This window comes from Hemicordylus capensis, chromosome 6 (assembly GCF_027244095.1).
Source record: "Hemicordylus capensis ecotype Gifberg chromosome 6, rHemCap1.1.pri, whole genome shotgun sequence".
Classification (NCBI taxonomy): domain Eukaryota; kingdom Metazoa; phylum Chordata; class Lepidosauria; order Squamata; family Cordylidae; genus Hemicordylus; species Hemicordylus capensis.
This window is the reverse complement of record NC_069662.1, coordinates 53,741,200-53,755,666: the sequence shown is the minus strand read 5'-3', so window position 1 is coordinate 53,755,666 and position 14,467 is coordinate 53,741,200. Positions and strand designations below refer to the sequence as shown.

Below are 14,467 nucleotides of genomic sequence, written 5' to 3'. Positions count from 1 at the left end.
TAGACCGGGCCTCCGGCAAAAGCTCTAGTGGAAGAAGAGCTCTAGCGCACGTGCGCACGCGCCCAAGGCCCCAGTTGGGCCGGAGGCTTCGATAAGAGAGGAGCTCTGTTCGCGAGCTCCTCTCTAAAGTCTTCTAACTTGGTGAGCACTCGTGGGGGGGGTGGCGGGTGGCGGCGGCAGGGCGGCAGTAGCCCTTCCTTGTAGGCAGTAGCCTTTTTCCCCTCTAATTTGCTCGCGGGGGGGGGCGGCGGAAGCGGCGGCGGCTGGGGCGGCTGGTTTCCAGCGCCCCAATTTTACAGTAAATTACGGCCACTGGCGGGGGCAAAGAGGCGCGGGAGGGGTAAACAAGCCCTCCCCGCCCTAAAAGATAGGCTCCCCTTTGGTGCTGGTCCGGACTGCTCCGGACCATGCACATCACTACCGGCCATGCTGCCAACTCAGCCAAGGCCAATTTTGGTCCCAAACAGGGCTGCGGGGCCCTGTTTGGGAGCAAAATAATGTCCTCCACGTCTGATGTTGGGGCGTGTGGGGCCGTGAGGCACAGCACCTGGGGGCGGTGGCCCAGGTTCTTTGAACCCGTTCACCCAATGGTGGCTCCACCCCTGGAGGGGGACATCCAAAGGCCTTTAGGTCCAGGCTGGATACAGGCCCCATCAAATGCAGGAAACTTTTAGGAAGTGTACTACTGTACGTTATTGAACACAGTGTCAACAGCAAGTATATACTGTATACAGACTGTGAGGCTATTCGCAAAATGGGAAGAAATCTGATTAGCAGAGGCTAGCCTGATTTCCTCCCATCGTGAGAACCACCAGGCTCGTAGCCGAGCCCGGTGGTTCTTAAGTGGGTCACCCGCTTAAATAGCCCAGCAGTAAAACCAGGTTTGCAGAGCGAGCACTCCGCAAACCCAGTTTTTCTGATCGTGAGTTGCTGTGGCGTAGCTCCATGCCACAGCTACTCATGAGGAGACACACACACACACACACCCCGCCAGGAGGCTGAAAAGCACCCTCCCGGCTCGCAGGTCTCTCCAGCATGCCCTGCACGCTCGCGCAGGGCATGCTGGAGCTTCTGGGGGCCACACGGCCCCCAAACTCCCCAGCCCAGTCGTGTGGGCGGCCACTGCAGCTGCCCAGAGCAGAGTGTCTGCTTGTGTGCGGGGAGAGCAGGCTAAGCCGTAATTACGGTTTAATTTTCCCAATAGGATGGGCCTATAACTTCCACTCCTGCCATTGGTGGCTCCAGTAATATCAGGGAAGAGCTCTCCCACCCCCTTCCCCTTCTCAATTATAACCCAGGATGCAGCCATCAGCACTTACCGGTAGCTCCGCCCTGCAAGTTGAACCCAGATAATGGTCTGAAAGTCGTATGACACTGTTAGAGCTTCAACTTTTTATATCCCTGCTCCTGTGCCTTTTCACTGCAGCTTGATCTGCAGCAAGTGATAAATGCCTACGATACGTCACAAAAAGCTTCAGCTGCTGTTTTTTGTAGATCAAGCTGCTGTCGGCGCACTAGCAATCCATAGTTGGCAACCAGACTTTAGGCCATTCTGCAGGTTCTGTCACATTCTATGTTAACATATTTGCATGTGTTTTTTTTTTTTTTTTTAACCGTCTAAGAAACTATCTGAGAATAGATAGAGAGCTACGTTGCTTCCAGAGCAGGAAGGGAGAGAAGAGAGAAGCACTGAGGCAATGAACGGCTGCACAGACACTGGTGTCCCTAAAGAGAGTTCATTCAATAGGGTTGCCACCTTTTCTACTAGCTTCAGTCATGTGCCTCTAACAGTAGTTTGATGTGTAGGCATTATCACTTGATAATGTTTATCTCCATGTTGTGAAAAGCTTCATCTTCTGATACCTGCATATCAAGTTGTTGGTAAAAGCACAGGAGCAGGCCAGGCCAGGCATTTCTTCTTCTTCTGTCCGATTGGCCCATGCATCACTACCCCTATTTAGATTATGTTTGCCCTTTCTCACGATCGCGTTGGAGGGCTGGCTAGCAGGGAAGGCTGCGCAAGCCTGCCTTCCCTGCAGACGATCTCTGAGCACCGTCTGGGAGCACGGATCGCATGCCCAGATGGCCTGCCACTGCTCCAGGCAGCGCAGAGGCACGGGGTCTGGGACACATCATTCCAGCCCCTGGAAATCCCACAATGCACCACAGAAATGGTCAGTGCATTGTGAGGATCTCCCCAGCGACAGGCAGGAGCCCGTCAGTGCTTCAGCCAGTGCTAACACACGGTCAGGTAAATGGAGTTAAAGGAGCACTCACTCCCTTAACCTCCTTTAAGAGCCCAGCTTCTTAGCCCGGTTTGCTGCCAAGGAGCTGCAGGGAACCGGTTGGCTCACGGTGGTTCCCATAGGCAGCCAAGCTCGGGCTTCGCTGCCCTAGCCCAGTCCTGGCTGCTCGTGAGAACAGCCTCATTCTGTTGTTTGAGTCTACAGATGCCTATACTACTACTATGAATATTTATATACCGCTCTTCAACCAAAGTTCACAAAGAGGTTTACAAAGAAAAATACATAAATAAAATGGTCCCCTGTCCCCAAAGGGCTCAAAATCTCAAAAGAAACATAAGGCAGATACCAGCAACAGAAACTAGAGGGATGCTGTGCTGGGGCTGGATGGGACCAGTTTCTCTCCACCTGCTAAATATAAGAGAATCGCCACTTTAAAAGGTGTCCCTTTGCTCAGTTAGCAGTCGTACATGTTGTACACATGTACTATATACTTGTACATGTTTTTCTGTGAATGAGTATTATTTATTGTTATTATTTATTATTTAACATATTTTTATACTGCCCACAATGTACGTCTCTGGGCGGTTTACAACAAAACAAAAAGTAAAACATTAGTTAAAACTAAAACAAAAAGTTTAAAACATTACAACAATTTTAAATTTTTAAAACATTATTTAAAAACAGTATTAAAACCATTAAAAGAATATTAGTTAAAAGCCTGGGTGAACAGATGTGTCTTTAAAGACTTTTAAAAAGCTATCAGAGATGGGGAGGCTCTTATTTCACTAGGGAGTGCATTCCAAAGCCTCAGGGCAGCAACAGAGAAGGCCCGTCCCTGAGTGGCCACCAGATGATCCGGTGGCAAATGCAGACGGGCCTCTCCAGATGATCTCAGTGGGCGATGGGGTTCATGACAAAGAAGACGTTCTCTTAAATACCCAGGGACCAAGCTGTTTAGGGCTTTGTAGGTTATAACCAACACCTTGTATTTTGCCCGGAAACATATCGGGCAAATATGTTTGCCTGATAATAAGATTGAACTTGTGTTCATTTAAAAAGTAGACCTGGATACAGGTTCCTCAAGTGCATGATACAAATAGGAAGAGTACTGCTGTATGGTGTTCAACATAACATGCCAATCAGAACATGTATACACTGTACACTCATACAAGACTTCAACATTATGTCTGAATAGGACTAGTGCATGTGCTGTGGTGGTTCAATCAGATTAGGACCAGTGAGACCAGAGTTCAAATCCCCAGTCAACATTGAAGCTTACTGGGTGATCTTGGGTCAACCATTCTCTCTTAGCCTAACCTACCTCACAAAGTTATCATGGGGATAAAATGCGGGGGACCATATACTCCGAATTCCTTGGAGGAAGAATGGGATAAGAATGCAATAATAAGGTTTGGCACACTAGAATCCCTATGTGATAAGGCAGGATGTTTCAACCTCTTTCAGCAAGTGTACCCCTTCTGTCTGAAACCTTCAGATCAGGTAACTCATAGAGATTTTCATTTAGATTTGACAAATGTAAATGTTACAGTTAAGAGACAGGTTATTACAGTCATTGGCTGGCTTACCTCCAAACTAAACTACTTATGGGTACTCCCATTGAATAGGAAAAGCAAACTTGTCCCATTAATTTCCATAGCAAGAAAATGCCCATCTCCTCTCCCAGAGCATACAGAAGCCAAGACAAATCCCCTGATCAGGAGGCAATTAGCTGCATCTGAATCAGTAGTCAGTGAGTTGAAGGAATGGGAGGAGTCCACTGACTCAGGAGGTGGCGTTGAGTGGTGGGGAGCAGATATGCACTTGTGTTCCGCCATTTTAAAGGTGCAGGAGATGTGTTAAAAATCACCCTTCAAATCGCAATTCATGCACATCCCTAGGATCTTTACAACTCATCTGGATACCTAATATTTTCTTTTTAGCAGCAGTGGGATAAAAAGAAAGAAACAATGGACTGTAACAGCCTAGGATATCATTAGACAACTACTGGTAATTTTCAACAGCAGCCACCACCAAGGCTGAAGGTACTGAGGCCAGATCGGGGCCCCAGTTTGGACAGTTGCCTTTCCCTATTCTAGGGCCACCAGCAAAAACTCCTTCTGTACCTCATTTCCTTGCCTCTTCCTCTGATTTTGTAGGCTTACCGCAGTGGCTTCTAATACTAAACCAAGAATACATTATCCTTTGTACATTACACAGGAATGTGGGCTTCTCAGAAGCATCTGGTGGGCCACTGTATGAAACAGGATGATCCTACAGGGCTGTACTTCTGAAGCATGGTTGCACACAAGGGAGGGTCCCCGTGGAGGTGGTGTTATGCTTTGTTATAACCACCTGTCCTGTTGTGCACAGTGAAGAGATTACCATCTCATCTCACTGGGCTTTCATATAATGTTATAGTTAACAATCTTTGCTTAATGTACATTAGCCTGATTCAGACATTATGCTGTACGAGTGTATAGATGTCTGTACACTTGTACATGTGTTTGTGTGAATGACTGTACCTGTATTCATTTCACCAGTGAACTGGGAAACAAGCCCTTCAAATACATGGTACAAATCGGAAGTGTACTGCTGTACTTAAGTTCAACATAACATGACTGTACCTGTGTACAGATTTGTACCTGTGTACACTGTACATTCGTATGAGTGTTGAACATAATGTGTGAATGGGCTATTGATGACCAGCTGTTGTTCTCAGAACCTGGAGTGTAAGTCACACGCTCCTCTCAGGGCAGAAACTAAGGGTCAATCTACATATTACTCTGACAAGTATTTATATACTGCTTTTCATCAAACGTGTTTAAAGCAGTTTACATAGAAAAATAATAATAAATACATAAGATAGTTTCCGTTCCCAAAATGGCTCACAATCTGTGCTGGGGTAAGTTGCTCTCCCCCTGCTAAATATAAGGTAATCCCACTTTAAATGATGCCTTTTTGCACAGTTAGTAGGGGTAAGCAATTTCTTTACCCTAAATAAATTGCTTTCCATAATTAGTTTCTAATTTCTGAGTTACATGGCTACCAATTAAAAATATTTCCCTGGTTGTCTGACAGGAAGAGCAATCTAAAGAAAAGTCAGAAGCAAGTCAGGAAGTAGGGGCCCTCAAGGAGGAATCAAGACACCACCCCAAGGTCTTTTTTCTTCTCTGTCTTTCCAGAAACTATTAGGAGATGTGGGATGGACTGGTTTGTTATTCGAGTGGAATCTGAAACCGAGATATCTAATCCAGCATCAAAGCCAATCCTTATTTCTTATGAAACAAAAATATGCCAGTCATTTAAGTCCTGGTGTTGTTCATAATGAATATTCTGTTAACTCGACTTTTAATACATGCCTGTTACATAAGTTAATGTACTCTCAGCATGGAGGAGGAACGAGGGGTAAGGTCGCTGCCTCTCCCTTCCCCCTCATATCCTTTTACCGCAGTGAGCGAGTGGGGGGGGGGCGGAATTGGCCTGCACTGCGATGAAAATGAGAAAGACACACCTAAAAATGTGGCTGCTCCACCTAAAAGGGAAGGCTATGCTAGCTACACCACCAGCATCAATTGGCCCTAAAGTAGTACCTGAAATTTGCTAGGTGCTGCACAAAACATACTAAATGATGCAGTCCTTGCCTAGAGGGCTTCTAAACTACAGTAGAAGGACAGGTCAAGGGATGCAAGGTGGGGAGATGCCAGGGAGTTGAGCAAAGGGCAGGGACATAGGGACATAGGAAGCTGCCATATACCAAGTCAGACCATTGATCCATCTAGCTCAGTATTGTCTACACCAAGGCTGCTCAGCTTTGACCTTCCTGAAGACGTTGGGCTACAACTCCCATAATGCTTGACTATAGGCCACTGTGGCTGGGGATTATGGGAGTTGTAGTCCAAAAACAGCTTGTAGGCCAAGGTCGAGCAGCCCTTGTCTACACAGACTGGCAGCGGCTTCTCCAAGGTTGCAGGCAGGAGTCTCTCTCAGCCCTATCTTGGAGATGCTGCCAGGGAGGAAACTTGGAACCTTCTGCTCTTCCCAGAGCGGCTCCATTCCCTGAGGGGAATATCTTACAGTGCTCACGCATGTAATCTCTCATTCAAATGCAAACCAGGGCAAACCCTGCTTAACAAAGGAGACCATTCATGCTTGCTACCACAAGACCAGCTCTCCAGCATTGCCCCGTGTTTAAAAGTCTGTATTTGATGGAGGCTCGTGCCTTTTAAGAGCTGCATGACAGGCAGAAACGCCGATCCTGAAGTACATCTTTTCCCCTCCCCTGCACTGCATTGCCAAGCTGAGGGAAAGCTGTGGCTGTCGGTTTTTGCCCGTCATGCAGCTCTTAAAAGCTCAGGGCCTCTGTCCATAAAAATGTGTCAGCCCTAAATCCAGATAAAGCTTGGGCCTAAGAAGTGGATCTTGAAATGAGGGCTGAAGGAGGAGAGGAGGCACTGGGGAAATAAGACCCCTAATTATAATCCTAGCCTGCTTTCTTTGAAAGCAGCTGTCTGTCAAGCTGAAGTATCAGAGGGCAAACAAGTACTCAGCAAAAGCTCTTTGCAATGCATCTTCAATTGCATAAGGTGCCAAGAGGAAATTCCCTTCCAAGGCAAACAGCAGCCCCAGCCCCCCGCCCCACCCCGCCCCGCCCCCCTCCAACTGGATTGTTCTTTGCAGGGACAAGATCCCCCTCTTCTGATGCAAGTCCGGTCTCAATGAGGACCCTGCATAATTGCTATTTACTTTTTTTTTTTTAACCAAGTGCACAGGCCCCAGTCACACAGTCATCATATTGCCTAGATCCCTATTCAGACATTATGTTCAACACTCCTACAATCTGTGTACAGTGTATACAGGTACAAATAACCTTATTCACACATTATGCTGAATGCAGGTCCAGCAGTACACCTATCTGTAGCCTGCATTTCAGGGGGCCTGTACCCAGATTTATTGATTGATTGATCAGCTCAGGTACAGTACAATCATTCACACAAAAACTTGAACAAGCATAAAAACATCTGAATGCTGGTACAACATAATGTCTGAACAGGGTTGAAGTTGGCCCTCAGGCTCGGGCCGAAAAAGTAGATCTTGAAATGTGGCTTCAAGAAGGAGAAGAGGCAGCAGGGATATAACACCCCCATGATAATCTTAGCCTTCTTTCTTTGAAGGCAGCTTGTCAAGCAGAAGGATCAGAGGGCAAATGAGCATTTAGAACAAGCCATTTACAGTGTAGCTTCAGCTGTATAATTATTTATCTTGCAAATAAGAACTAACTAGCTCCTTCCTGGTTTCCTAGTTTATACGATCAGAAGAACCCTTCATCAGCCCCAGTTTTACATTCCACATTCAGCACACAAACTGTGTCTTTTCACTCATCACCATTAAATCTGTCTCTGCATTTCCTACATGTGCAACTCAAGGTAAAATTGACATTAACTAGAATATATATTTGGAAGCAGCCGTTTCCCACTTTGGATCAGGCAGTAACAACTCCCACAAGGCTGAGAAAGGGGTGGGGAGGGTAGATCTGGACTGTTTAATAGTGAAATCCCCAACATCCAGAACTGTGCATTATATCCAGAAGGTTATAATGCTTTCTAAACTATAGAAACAATATCTCATGGATGAATCTATACCAGGCCTGCTCAAATGTAGCCTCCCAGCTGTTTTTGGACTATAACTCCCATAATCCCTAGCCACAATGTCCAGTAGCCAGAGGTTATGGGAGTTGTAGGCCAACATCTGCAGGAGGGCCGCAGTTGAACAGCCCTGATCTATACTATAGATTTAAACTTGTTTAATGGTCATTAGCTCTCCCCTAAGAAACCTTGGGAACTTTAGTCCTGTCTGGTGATCTCTAACAGAGAGAATTCTCAGCACCTCACCCAACCACCATACCCAGGATTATTTGAGGGAAGCCATGACAGCTATAGTAGTTGGGATGGCCCTTTCATGAGGCGAGGTGAGGCAGATGTCTCAGGCAGTGGATTATTGGGATGCCGGCAGAGTGGCAAGATGCTGCTGACAATGGGGCAACTCTTCAGGACCCCTCTGACCAGCTTTGCCAGGAGCACAGGCAGTAGAGAGAAGGTTGCTCTCCTGTCCTTCCACCCCTTGCAATATTTGCACGAAGTATGAGCACCACTTTCAGAGCTCGCAAGCGTCAGTTCTAGAAGTGGACTGTCCCCAACCAGGGACATGGGACAAGGCATTTGGCACCTTGCCTCAGGTGCCTCAATACCTTGGGCTGCCCACTGGTATAAATGTGGGCTTGTTTGGACAATATGTCCAACCCACTCTGCCTCATTTTGTGATTGGGGACATGGTGTGCATATTCTGCCCATCTTCCTGGTACCTTTCATAATCGTGTGTGTGTGTGTGAGCCTGAACCACCCCCTCACACACAACTTAAATATTAAATTAAGGTAATATTTAGACAAACCACATTCCCATGTGACTATGCAAAGTGGAACTGCATGCTGGGAAGCAGTCACATGTACTCATGTTCCTAATCACGTAGTGGGTGGAGCTGGTCAAATGTATTGTCCTGTCCAACCCCTGTAATATTGCTATAGCCACTCTTCTTGGACATAAAGCACAAGGCATTTGAGTGGGACATAATAAGAAACATAGCTCGCCAGCCTTAGAACCCATTTCCTGTGCCCTAAAATGTACTTAGTAATAACAGAGTGCTTCTGACCACATGCAGAGTAAGAGAGTGCCTCTGATCATATACAGAGTACCATTTCTTCCCACTGACAACCATGATGAGGCTCCAGGTATGCCTGATTAAAATAACACAAGGATGAGAGGGTTTGATTTTCACATGAGCTCCAGGCCCAGCACCTCTGATTTCAGGAAGTAAAGACTGCAGCTGGTATTTTTTCTAGCTCGGAAGGATCTTGTGTAGACCAAATTATTTTTCATCATGGAGACCCACAGGACACAAAGGGAACTCCCTGCCTGAAGCCAACCAGCACACCCTAATTTCTAACAAGACAGCCAAATGTTTTTTACAAAGATCTCTATTGCTGCTCTGTGGCAACCCACCTCATCCCAAACACAGCAAGCTAGCAGTAGAAAACCTAGTTGGTCAAAGAACATAATAAATTATTGATGGGTTGAAGTAGAAAACCTGTATGCTGCAGAACAAGTGGATCCAAAGAAAATATATCTAGATGACTCAAGCCAGCCAGCCAAGCAACAAGAAAGAAGCAGGAAAGTACAATCACTATCTAGTTTAACCTGGGAAACATTCCTTCTGAATCCCATATGTATCGATAAAGTAGATCCTGGTGATCAACACAGCACATCCACTGGTGTGTATTGGGGTACACTTCCCCAGTAACGATGTCTCTAGCTGTAGCAATCCCTGAATGGAGGATGCCATTGCCAGGTAAACATTAGCAGGTAACCTTTCAGTCATGCTAAGCTTCTTGTGTGAACCACAAGACTGAAACAAATAAAAATAATTAGCTTCTTTCATCATCCCCTGGACATTTGCCACATTGCAGGTAGCTCATTCCTCCCTATCATGCACAGATCCAACCTGTCTTCTCTTTTCTCCCCCCCCCCCGCCCCCTTGGTTCAGTCCCGGGGAAGCTTGCATTAGAGGCTCCACTTCAAGTGTAGCATGTCCTTGCATGGCATATCATGGACACTGAGCTCTTGTGCAACACATCGAAACTATATCGCTCCTCTAACAGCCAGCCAAGGGGGAGGGTTCAGACATGTCATATGCTCCACCATCGGACAGTAGAAAATAAGCTCACCAATTCTACTTTAAGTACGTTTGGCGTTCCCAATATGATTAGGAGCCAATACAAAAGTGGTTTAGGTGGTCAGGTTCGCCGATCAATTTCCAAGATATCAGTGGGACCAGAAGAAGAACCAGCATTGCCTTACAAGTCAGAAAACACACTTTTATATCTTGAGAACATCCATTTGCACTTCTCTTTTAAGGGCTTCCAGCTGATCTTTGTCCCTGTACCAGAATCTATTTCTGCTGCTAGGCTTCAACCCTTCAAAATGTGAAGGAAACAACAAACAGGAAAGTGTCTCTGAGCATGGGCAGAGTACCTTTCCCTCAACATAATTGCAGTAACCACTGCTGGGCAAAAACTTTATCTGGGCTTAGTGGAGCAGTGCTTTCAGGTCAAGAGTGTGCTATGTCCAAAAAGGACTAAACTTCAGTACCTCTCCTTTTAGTAACTGTGCGTTGCCACAGATGGATTCCAACTTTCAGAGGACATTTCCCACTCCCCAGAAGTTCCCCAGCAGTTCAGAGTCCTTTCATGTAACCCCCTGTGTGGCCAGGCCTGGGTTTATATTTAGAGTGATAGACGAAAGTGGAGAGAGCTGGGCTGCTGGGGGGCATTTCTGGTTTTAAAGCCAAGATTCTAGTCGTCCTCTGGAGCACGGAGAAGACAGACTCTCGGCCCATCTCACCTTACAGCCGTGCCCCTCTTGTAAGTCTTTCGCAGACTCTTTGCAGCTCCCATCCTAGCTGTGTCACACAACTCTCAGTCACACAGTCCCTCCTGTCGTTTATGGCCCCGTGTACAAAACCCCACCACTACACACACACACACACACACACACAATTGTCCCTCAACACTGTCCCCCTCACTCACCCTCCTCTATCCTTGCATGTTTTCTTAACAGGACCAACAGGGACCTGAAGGAAGCTGGAGGGGAGGGAAGCATACAACCAAACACTCGTTTCGTCAAAGATGTCAGCATAACAGGAGCACCAGCACATAACTCTCCACAGGTCCGTCAAAGCAAGACAGGAATAACCAGCAATGCGAGAGAATTTGGGATGTTAATTCACTGGCCCTACCCTAGTGAGGGGGAAAGAGCAAAGACATTTCTGAGGCAAAATGGTTTTGCCAGGCAGCAGCTGGGAGTTTCATCGCCTACTTACTGTTTGATGGAGAGAGCAATATCCCAAAGAAAGGCCCTTTTTAGGGTCCAAATTTTCACTCCCCTCAGACCTCCCGAGTGTGGGAGCCTCAGGCCGGGCTGCTGCCTGTTGGCAGAACAGCTGCTGCTGCCGTCAGATGGTCAGGCTGAAACCTGAGGACCGAGGGTTCTTCAGGTAGCATCATCCTCTCTCAGCTTTGGCACTCACCCTTCTGGGCAGCTGGTCAAGTGTCAGACGGTTCCTGCAACCCTGCAGCTCCATCTCGTAGTGCAGGGTGGATGGTACAACCATCTGAGAATGCACAGAAAAAGGAATATCCACATGTTCTGTGCTCGGCCCCATAGCAGTGGGGTCCTTACAAACACTTGGGCATTCTGGAGTTTTGACCCTCACCAAATATAATATACAGCCTCCAGTCTCCATCTCTACCCTTGAGTCCATCTGTTATATGAGGTCACTGGGCAAGATTATTCCACACTAGGGCTCTTTAGCACCACTGAGGCTTTGGTATTCTGCAATCAGGTGGAATTAAAATTGTGGTTCCACATGGTACTTGATAGGTACATAGGAAACTGCCATATACTGAGTCAGACCATTGGTCTATCTAGCTCAGTATTGTCTTCACAGACTGGGAGCAGCTTCTCCAAGGTTGCAGGCAGGAATCTCTCTCAGCTCTATCTTGGAAAAGCCAGGGAGGGAACTTGGAACCTTCTGCTCTTCCCAGAGCGGCTCCATCCCCTGAAGGGAATATCTTGCCGTGCTCACACATCGAGTCTCCCATTCAGATGCAACCAGGGCAGACCCTGTTTGGGGACAAGTCATGCTTGCTACCACAAGACCAGCTGTCCTCTCTATATAGTGCTCTGTTCCTCATAACAAGCCTGCAATGCCCACCTCCCATCAGCAAGATCCTAATATATGTTTACTCAAAAGTAAGTCCCATTCAACAAAGGTCCCATTTCTCCCAGTTACTACGAATACAAATACAGATATGATTAATATTTATATGCTACTAGCCCATTAATGAGTAGTCTACTCTTTTTGCCCCTCTCTTTTAAAGCAACTTCTGCTCCTTGGCTACTGGCCCTTTAATTAATTGTTGCCTTTAATCATGGCCAAAGCATCCCTGAAATGGCCCATTAATTGGTTCACACATTCCCTGCCAACAGGCCTTTTAATTTCTCATTTTGTCTTTGCTACCAGAGCAGTTGTTGATGATAATGACAATGGTGATGATGATCACCACCACCGTTGAGTGAGTAGCCTGGAAGCAGAAACTATCTTAAAATAAACGGGCAAGGAAGAAATTACTAATTAAAGATGCCAGAAGAGACTTCACTAATGTTTTGCCAGTCTACAGTATTGGGAGTAAAATGTAACTGGCTCTTGTGAGCTAATGGTAGGTACTAGGTAGGTCAGGGGTGTAGCAAGGTTGGAGTGGCCCCAGAGATAAGATTTTAAAATGCCTTCCCCCCACTGAAGTTCAGCTCATGAAGTAAAGAAATCTTAAATGAGGCTGAATAGTGGTAACAAAAAGCAGAGTAAAATTTAAAATTTATATAAAACCTATGTGCCACAATAGAAGTCAGTCATCCTTTATTGCGGTCATAGACCAGTACTTAGTAAAACATACATACTTACAAAAAACTCAGCATAATAAATCAAACAGATCCACAATAGAACATCATCCTAAATTATTTTTTTTAAGGTTTTGTAAATTGTGGACGATGCAAGTCATTTAATAGTACTAGAGAAAGACATGCTGTTCTGGTAGCTCCAGGTCTTAACACTCACATCAATTTTGGAGGATGAATACAAATGAAGAAAGCCCAGGCGGATGCATGGCTGGGGGAGTCAGTCATGTGACTTGCCTCTGGGGGCCCCCCCAAGGCAGTGGGCCCCCAGACAACTGTCTCCTCTTGCGCTATTATAGTTACGCCACTGAGGTAGGTACTGCCTAGTCCTGGAGCCTCGAGCTGAAAATGTCCTGCAACCTTCTCATTTCCTCTTACAGCTCAATCCCAACTGAGCATCTGGAACCTATCCTTCTAGGCCACTCCATGGCAAATCTCTACCCAGCTAGTTTGTCCTGTTTCTCCCTATTGCCAGACTAGATATGAAGGACGTTTCCATGTCCAAACTGGCAAACAAATTTCACAGGAAGGAAGAATTAACTGGGGAAAGCCTAGCGCAACTGAGCGGTGCAAAACTGGGTATGATATGAACTTCTGGCCTATTCAATTTTATTGGGAGCCCTAAGGTTCCCCTGAGCATCACAGTAATTGAGTAGCATTATCCCTGTCTTACAAGGTGGAGTGGGGAAGCTGAGGCTGAGAAACGGTGACTTGCTTAAAGACACCTAAAGACATCTGCTGAAGGTGAAAATTGAACTGAGAACAGTGATGCTCTGACATCCGGACTTTGGGGCTGAAATCCAGGGCCTCCACACCCTCTGGGGCTCCCCAAATCCTCTTTAGTCTCTCCTGGGTGGTGTGGTTGCCAGTGGCCTGTACTGTGCCAGGCAGTCGTGAGCGATGATGACCTGTCCTGGGTGCTGTAGTGGGGAGTGGGGACAGAGAGGGGAGTGGGGAAAGAAATATGTGGGATGGGAAGGGGGATGATGATGCTTAACTTGTGGTGGGGAGGCGGCTCCAAAGGCCTTTAGGTCCAGGCTCCAAAATTACTGAAGTGCCTCTCTGACTGAGAACTGCCTCGCTCACATTCTCTTAACCACTATGATACCCTACCTCGGATCTTCCAAGGATGAGGATATAAAACTGGACAAACGTTGACTGGCCAAACATGAAGTCAATAAAACATTGTTGGGGTTAACTCACATGGCCCCTTTGGTCCTGCTGTGATATACCAGACTGTTTTGAGATTGAAAAGAAAAGAAAAGAAAAGAAACCCAAGCCTGGAGGTTTTTCACACATGGCTCTGTGCCTGGTATCTGAAGAGCGAATCTGCTTCACAGCAGATTTGTGGCATTTTAATTTGAGGGATTAGATAGACCATTCGCATAGCCATCAGCACCTCCATCTATACCTTTGGAGAAAGCAGAAGCCCCAGAGTTTGGTTTTTTTTCCAAAAGTTGCTGGAAATAGAGGATTTTTTTACCCGGACATAACTTGGGCTAAGCCAGAATTCGCAGCCTCCCTTCGGAGAAAAACAAAGCCCTGTCTGCCTGGTCCCTGATAACCCACAGGGAGGTGGGGTTAAATCCAGCAAATATGTGGACTGGCACACTCCAATCAGGAGTGGATTCGGTGGGAAAGCCCTGTCTGTAAAACTT

At 46.5% G+C, this 14,467-nt stretch overlaps 1 protein-coding gene and 1 long non-coding RNA gene across 4 annotated transcripts in view; one reads left to right on the top strand and one right to left on the bottom strand.

The window, feature by feature from the left end:
* SCN4A (sodium voltage-gated channel alpha subunit 4) overlaps positions 1–11,312 on the bottom strand; it is a 121,987-nt gene extending 110,675 nt beyond the window's left edge. Inside the window, exon 1 of one of the 3 annotated variants that reach the window (XM_053266425.1) lies at positions 11,176–11,312. The gene's annotated coding sequence lies outside the window, so the exon portion shown is untranslated. Of the gene's footprint in view, positions 1–1,319; positions 1,504–3,832; positions 3,910–11,175 lie in introns of those variants that run through there. The other 2 variants (XM_053266429.1, XM_053266427.1) reach the window with 2 other exon arrangements.
* Positions 46–11,603, top strand: LOC128332112 (uncharacterized). The gene is made up of 2 exons (XR_008310556.1): positions 46–141; positions 10,914–11,603. It is a non-coding gene; the product is annotated as an uncharacterized LOC128332112 (long non-coding RNA).
* The last annotated feature ends 2,864 nt before the right edge of the window (positions 11,604–14,467 follow it).